Below are 8796 nucleotides of genomic sequence, written 5' to 3'. Positions count from 1 at the left end.
CAACAGGTGTACAGGTACACGGTTTTGGAATGGATAGGTAGAATGCCTGTACCCTTGACATTTTGAATACAACAGTTGTACCAAAATTGAGGTTCCCAATGAGCTACAGACTCTAAGGAAGGAAGATGCTAGGCTAAATCCGACAACAGTGCCGTGCACAGTGGCTCCCCCATTCTCGAGCCTGCTCATCTGCGTTTCGCTACATTGCTCAGTGTTGGCTTGGCAGCCATCAGAGATGGCACTGTTGATCGCCATTCCCACCAAGTGTGAGGTTTGAGCAGTAATCCGGCTTCTCCATGCAAGAAAGTTACCGCCCGTAGAGATTCATCAGCAACTGACTGAGGTTTATGGTGAAGAGTCCACGTCCACTCATGATGCCCACAAATGGTGCAGGGCTTTTGATGAGGGTCGCATGGAAGTTCATGATGAAGAATGGAGTGAAGGCCGCCAGTTTTGGATGCGATTGTCCAGAAGATCTACAGTGAGCTGCTCAAAGATCAGAGGGTCACTGTCCGTGAACTTTTGAATGCATTCCTGAAGCTTCTCATGGCACAAACCCAGATTCTGACCGATGAACACAAGGAGCAACACCTTGACTGTGCTTGCAAGTTTCTTCAACAGTGAGGGGGGAGGCAACAAGGAGAAGTGGTTGGACTCTATCGTTGCGGAAGATGAAACATGGGTGCTTCAACAACAATCTCGTTAGTGGCGTCACACTGATTCACTACCACCAAAGAAATTCAAACAAACACAGTCGCCAGGAAAGGTTATAGAGACTGTGTTTTGGGATCAGAAGGGGGTACTCCTCATCGATTTCACGTAACCTGGGACGACAATAAACTCAGACACATATTGTGAAACACTGACCAAACTTGAGCGAGCAATCCAGAATCACTGGAGAGGACAACTGACAGAGGGAGTAACGATTCTTCATGACAATGTTCGATCCCAAGTTGCTCATCAAATGCAGGAGCTTTTGAAGAAAATTGGGTGGACTGTTATTCCCCATCCCCTGTACAGCCTGGACTTAGCCCACAGCAGTCATCACCTCTTCCCCAAGCTAGAGGAACACTTAGTTTAGTTTAGTTTAGTTATGTCATGTTCTGTAGATAATTTTCACGATTATTTTATCGATATGATGTGGCACAAGTCAGAATACAAGATATATATACACACATATGAATAGTGCTAATATTAATATTACTGAAACTATTAGTTCTACACATGCAACTACATTTAGAGGTTCAATCCCCCCCCCCCCCCCCCCTTACCAGTTCTGAAACAGAAACTCGCCCATGTAATAGAAGGAGTTGTCCAAAAGAAATGATTTTAAGCTAGATTTAAAACTTAATCTGCTACCTGTGAGCAACTGACAGCTTCAATAACGGATTGGAAAGGTCATTTTTTCCCTCTATTGTTGTACGTACGAACATCACTCGATGGTGCAGTTAAAATACCTAACTCTTTGAATAGGTGCCTACATGACGTCCTTGGGTGAACACCACTAATTATGCTCACTGCTCTATTTTGTGCAATCAATACTTTATATCTAAGTGGTGAGTTACCCCAGAAAACTATTCCATAAGACATTAATGAGTGGAAATATGCAAAGTACGTTAGGAGGCTGATCTGCTTATTGCCAAGACTAGCATTTATACGAAGAGTGAAAGAAGGTGAACTTAATTGTTTGAGAAGCTCAGTAATATGCTTCTTCCAGTTCAAGTTGTCATCAATGTGAACACCCAAATCACCCTTAGGTGGAAAATGCTTCAAGAGCGACGAAGTCCGAGCAGAGGTCATACGCTTCCTCAACGACTTAGGAGTACAAAAGCTGGAGCTCAAAAGTGTGTGGACAAAAATGGAGACTATGTTGAAAAATAGACAAAAGTGTAAGATTTTCAATGACTTATAAATTAGTAACAAGAAACAATGTTTTCTATTTGTAAAAAAATACGGGAACCTTACTTTTGGTACAACCCTTGTAACTGAATAATCTCGCTCAGTGACCCATAGGATTTGTCAGAACTAATTAGCTGTGTATTTTAATACTATTCTGTGTTCTTTTATTTTTGGGATGCTCTGGGGATGTCGTGCAGTGACACAAGACTGCCACCCAACGTGCTTATGTATGTTTCTCCAGGTCTGCAGTCATGCCCTGGAGTTCATCCTGTATGAAGTTCCATGGCACTGGGCTTCCAAAGAATTAAGAGTTACTCTGAGATGAGACACAGAAGTGAGAGCGTTAATCAGAATAATAGGAAGCATGTAATCCAACAATTGTAAAAGGCTGTGTTAAATCTGGCTACCCGATTAATAAATTCGTTGTCTACGAGAAATCTATTCCTATATATTTATTCCACTAGTAACTGATTAGCAGGAGGGAAGATTGATTTCTGGGCGAGGTTTCAATCAACAAATTTCAGTCCCACTGTCAAGGAAGCCTACGGGTACTACTGCAGCCTTCACCGTCGAGTTTTACCGATAGCCATTTGAGGAGGACTCACAATCAGCCTTCACAGCTTCATTCCCACCAGTACCTCTGTCCTAGGCCACTCACCGCTAGTGAGGGTGAATTGTGAGCCATGCTTGGGTAGCTCAAATGACAGAGCATTTGCCGCAAAAGGCAATTGTAGCAGGGTTCAGTGCATGGTTTTAATCTGCCAAGATGCTTCAGATTACTGTACACAGACTGCTGCAAAGTGAAAATTCATTCAGGACTTGATACTTCCAATGAGTGCATCTTCAGAACAAATAAGACAAATGATTACATTGGTGCTTAGTATGAAAATGTATGCTGTCTTCCCCCCCCCCCCCCTCTCCATGCAATTCAAGCACACACAACCTCCACACAAGAATACAGAGTTCCCAAATACTTTCAACTGATTTTAGCACAATAATTTCACCAAACTATTAAAAGAGGAAATAAAATCTTAAGAATCCCAGTACTTGTTGCACATTTGAAATAAGTAACTGCTTAATGTTTCATTTCCAATTATTTTACCTACTTCACACATAAAATATTACAGAATCTACAACAATCTGTGGTGCATATTCTTTTCAAGAAAATGATTTGCCTCCTAAACAACCTCCAAGCCTAAATTGTCTGGGTGTAGAAATACATTTTGTATTCAATATATTTGAAGACAGAGCCAAGGTAGTGAAGGACGGTATTAATTAATTACACATTTGTCTAACCCATATCAACTTCTCTGTCCCTAATGATCTCTCTCTCTCTCTCTCTCTCTCTCTCTCTCTCTCTCTCTCTCTCACACACACACACACACACACACACACACACTACAGTCTCTCACTGGCCATCAGTATCTTCTTTTTCTTTGGCTGCTACTGCTGTTGTCTTCATCCATCCCTATTTCTCATTCCCTGCCAGTTTTTCTGTCACACAATCACTGTCTCCTCTCTTTTCCACCATCTGTTTCTCTGTTACTCTTTCAGCGCAAAAAAAGTGCAAATATGATCACATCCCAAATTGTTTGTGAGAAGTCTGAATGAGGTAGCTGCTGGTTTGCCACTTTTCCGTTTTTGTGCTCCAATAGGAGCATTTTCTACTGGTTCCTTTCTAAATTGGGTGCATTGCTTAAGCTCATGTGAAACAAATTCTATAGGTCAGTAAGTTTTGACAGTTTTTTATACCCTTCGACACATTTATATATTTTGACACACAAATAGCAAGTAAGTGGGCCTATGCATTAAAAAAAATAATAGAAAACTGTTTGCTTTACATTTTTTCTGGGTACTTTGCTCATCATTTGTATATCAATGAAAATTTCCAGCTTATGATTTGGATCTCCAAAGATTAAAAATATTATTAGAAATGTTTTACTGAATTTGTAATCTTTACCAGTTTTCTGTAATTTTTTGCAGTAATTTTAAGCTCTTTTTTGTCCATTTTTTGTCACTGCAGTACCTCTTTGGGCAATTTGTATCTGCATGAAGTTTTCATTATACAGAGACGTTGAATCCTAGTGTTTCATTCGTGGGAAGAAAAAAAAAATTAATTAAAAAAATTGTTGACTAATAACACAGTTTGGTGACCTCAAAACACTTGTGATGACCACAGAATCCTTGCCATATGTTCACCACATCTGTTAAAACTGCATTTACATCTCAGACCAGATGATATATACATATTTTAGGTGCAGGATCTCTGTAATGAATAATGATATCAAAAAAAGTTTCAAGTTTCTCTGAGACCATCACCTTAATAATAAATGGTAAAAATTTTGATGATTTGCCATGAATAGAAATTATAGAAGTGGACATTTCCCAAATTGGTACTTTCGATTGGTATCTTGATAACTGATACAGATATTCAGAAACCGGAAAATGTCACTTCTAAATGAGTATCTAAAGACTGTGCAGTTAGTAGTTTGGTTGGTTGGTTAAAGTTACCAAACTACTAGGTCATCAGTTCCCTTGTTCTTGAACAGACAGGCCTATATGACTGTAGATCAGAGACAGCCAACTGTACAAAACCTAGGGGAAGAAAACCCCAAGTGAAGCTGACGTAAGGGACAAAAACACAAAAGTGAGAGATAAAGAAAGGCAAGCAAGGTGCCCCATCTAGGGAGCAGCTGGATGTCCCTAAAAGATGAGTGCGATGAGAGGAGCTTAGGGGAGCTGTGAATGTGGGTAGCATAATTGACAAGCTGTTGTTGATTGCTGATCCACAGTGGAGGGACCCTAGCCACCATAAGTAAGATGTTAACAGGGCGTCACAAGTCTAACCCCACAGTGGTGTATCAGATCCATTATCCGCAATGCTGAGGGCAGTGCCAAACCATATGCCATAGTCAAGATGTGATTGCATCAGGGCTTTGTAAAGCTGCAGAAGCGTAGTGCAATCTACACACGCTGGTGTCACCCAGGGAGTGAAGTGTATTAAGGTGCATCACAGGAAGTTGAAAAAAGAAGAGCTAGAGAGAAGTGATATGTATATGCATATGATCAACCTCTCCCCTCAAAAACATCTCTCCCCTTCATACCTCCTCTTTGTTACCACAGATGAAGTGTCACTGATCTCATTTGTACTAAGATTGCAGTACACACGAGGTGTCTATTTGCTTCTACAGCCCTGAGTGGAATGGACAAGTCCTAGTAAGTGATCAACCTACAGTCTTCTACAGTTTTGTCCCCAGCGCAGAAAACAGCACGTTGGTGGTACATCCATAATCTTGACGCTGTAAGAAACCCTTAGCAAGGACCTGTTTCAGAAATGATTGGAAATTTAATCAGTTTGTTTATACGGGATGCCACTCACTTTTTATTAGCAGAACACAAGAAATTGCACAATCACATTCCACCTTAGAGTCACAAATGATTTCTATTCTTCAACAAATTAATTAACTGCATTTTTCTGTAGTTAGTATCACATTGTTCTCAACTATATGTCCAAATAATCATACATTGCTAATAAAGTCTTAACTAACACCAACCGTGGTAGACAACATGTCTGTTTTCTGACACTGCCGAAGCAGCTCTCACATTTCCAAAGTAGACATTGCAAACTAAGTCTTAACTGGTACTGTGACGGACAGCATGTCTGTCCTCAGAGACTACTGAACCAGCCCCGATCTTATAGCTGAACCACTTCGCCCACCATCCGGGTCTTGTTTATTATTTTGCTGGTTATTAATACTTTGAAATAATGGAATGATAGCACACTATTGAGAGGTGCTTTAAATACGATGTGCAAGTAAATCATTGTTTAGCTTGTCTAGTATTAATAAGAGAAGATAACCATTTTGGCATGCAACTTCCGAACGCAGCAGCCAATTGCAGACAAGGACCACAGTTTAGGCAGTCTCTCTCACGATACCCATACTGAAGAAACCGTCTGTCATCGGTACCTCATACCATGTTACGTCATCTGGCCACAGCTCTAAAAAGAGCTTCTTACAGCTGCAAAGCAAGAAATATTACAACATCCCGCACCTTCACTTAAGCGGGCAAGATGGGAAAACCTTGTCAACCAATAATTGAAGACCAGTCCTAAAAAGTTGTGTGTCTCCACCACATTGAGTAGTTGGTTGTCAAGGTGAAGTTCTGGTTTTGAGTGAATGGTATAAGGTTGACTGAAGTGCATGACGTGAGTCTTGGCAGCTGAAATTCGAAAGTCATGGGCGATGGCCCATGCCTGCACCTTTTGTATGGTGCCTTGTAGTCTATGTTCAGCAAAACCTGAAATAGAAGAGCAGTAGTACAAGCAGAAGTCATCAGCATACAAGGGAGATGATACTGACGACCCCACAGCTGCTGCTACAGCCATTGATAGCTACTAGAAAGACAGAAACACTCCGTATAGAGCCTTGTGGGACCCATTCTCTTGCATAAGGGGACTAATGTGGGAAGCACAAACTCAAACCCGAAACGAATGGTGCGACAGAAAGTTCTGGATGAAATTCAGAATCTGGAGCAGACCCTGGAGACCCTACTCGTGTAAGGTAGCAATGATATGGTGTTGACACATGTGCCATAAGCCTCTTGCAGGTCCAAGAAGACAGCTATAAGATGCTGACAACAGGCAAAAGCTGTTCAGATGGCAGTTCCAGGTAAACCACATTATCAGTTGTGGAACAGCCTTGGCAAAAACCACCCTGGGACAGAGCCAGAAGAGCCTGCTACTCAAGGAACCAACACAGCTGCCGTCTCAGCATGTGTTCAAGCAACTTACAAAGAGCATATGTGAGACTTATTGGGTGATAAATGACCATCTCTAGACGGCACTTACCCAGTTTCAGTACTCTGACAACAATGCTTTCTCGTCACTGCGACGGGACCTTGCCCTCCCTCCAGATGCGGTTAATGATGGCAAGGATATGGTTCTGACAATCCGCAGGTAGATGGTAGATCATTTGGTTGTGGATGCAGTCTGGCCCTGGGGACACACCAAGGTAGCGTGCTAGAACATTGACGAAATCCCACTCACTGAATGGGGCATTATATGGCTCCTGGTGGTGTGTAGTAGAATATAATTGCTTTTGCTCCAACCGCTGTTTTAGGACACGAAAGGTATGTTGATAATTCTCAGACACTGAGGCTTGAGCATAGTGCAGTGCAAAATGTTTGGTGACAGCATCTGAGTCAGTGTAGAAAGTGTCTTTCAATGTAATACTACGTACACCTGCAGGTGTCTAGTATTCACAGACACTCTGATTTTAGCCCAGACCTGCGAAAGAGAGGTACATGGTCCAGTGGTTGAAAAATACCATTTCCAGCATTCTAACTTCAATCTTTTTATTAGGTGGTGGACCTGGGCACAGAACCGCTTAGAGGCAATGAGGTGCTCCATCAATGCGTGCCACTTATGGCATTGGAGAGTCTGCCTAAAATCTCTAATGGTCTCTGCGATTTCTGAGGACCACCAAGTTACTGAATTCTGCCAGGACAGGCCTGAGGAACATGGGATCATTAAATCAGCTGCCGAAAGAATGGCTGTAGTTGTATTTTGGACTGCCTGATCGACGTCTCCATGCTGAGGGAAGCCAAGGACAACAGCAGAGGCAAAAGCATCCCACTCAGCACTGTTGACAGCCCATGTGCGTGGGCATCCAGGGGAGTGACACTGAGGGAGGGGCAGGAAGATTGGGAAATGGTCACTACCCCACAGGTTATCGTGGACCCTCCAGTGGATCGGTGGAAGAAGACATGGGCTGCAAATGAAAAGGTCAATGGCTGAGAAGGTTATGTGCACCACACTGAATGGTGTGGGGATACCAGTATTAAAGAGGCAAAGGTCAAGTTGTGCCAGTAAGTTTTTGAGATCTCTACCATGGCCATGATAATTGTTTCACCCCACAAAGGTTTATGGGCAATGAAATCACCCCAGATTAGGAAGGTGGTGGGAGTTGAGAAACCAACACAAACAATATGCTCAGAGACATTTCACGATCAGGAGGGATGTAAGCATTGCAGATGATAATATCCTGAAATGCCATTGAACAGCCACAGCCTCCAAATGTATATTAAGAGGCACAAGTTCACTTTATAGCGTGTCTAGAACATAGGTGTGAACTTCGGTCAACAACCTGTCATATGTAGTACGATTCTTATAGCATCCAAAGTGACCACAAAGGGCTTGGGTCTGCGTTGTTGGAAACCGAGTCTCCTGAAGGAAAACACACAAGGCAGATGAAGTGCTTATAAGATGTTGCAGCTCAGCCAGGTGGTGGAAAAAACTGCTACAGTTCCACTGGAGAATAATGTTGTTGTACAGTGAGGCCATGAAGGGACCAAGGGGGTAGGTTATGAATTGGGGTCACCTGCTGCCACTGACTGAGGAGTTATGGTGTCAATTACATAGGTTCCAGGTTCCATTGTGTGGTGGGAACCAGGGCCTCAGGGTCTGCTGGAATCTCCATCTCAGGCACCAAAGTGGAACAGGTGGGATCTGGTAGGAGCCACCAGAACATCGTCTTTCTTGGAGGACTTTTTTTCTTCTCTTTCCTCCTCTTAGATGATTTCGATGATTGCAAGGGCTTGCTTGAATCAGTTTCAAGTTAACATGATCACGAAGCCCTATGACCAGCAACCTGTGGCTCCTTTGCTAACACTTGTTGGTGTCCAGTTGTAGACTGGCGAAAACCCTGGAAGGAAGTGTCCCAAGGGACCCCTTCCTGTCAAGAGGAGCCAAAGGAATCTGACTCGTCTCTGACTGAGAGGTGGTGACCAATATGCACAGTGGGTGGGAAGCCATTGATCTGAAAGTAGGTGTGGGATAAGCAAAAAGAGGGGAGCCCCCAACCATCAAGGTGTAGGCATGGTTGATCAGCCCTGAGG

This window comes from Schistocerca cancellata, chromosome 5 (assembly GCF_023864275.1).
Source record: "Schistocerca cancellata isolate TAMUIC-IGC-003103 chromosome 5, iqSchCanc2.1, whole genome shotgun sequence".
Classification (NCBI taxonomy): domain Eukaryota; kingdom Metazoa; phylum Arthropoda; class Insecta; order Orthoptera; family Acrididae; genus Schistocerca; species Schistocerca cancellata.
This window is presented reverse-complemented; position numbering follows the sequence as displayed.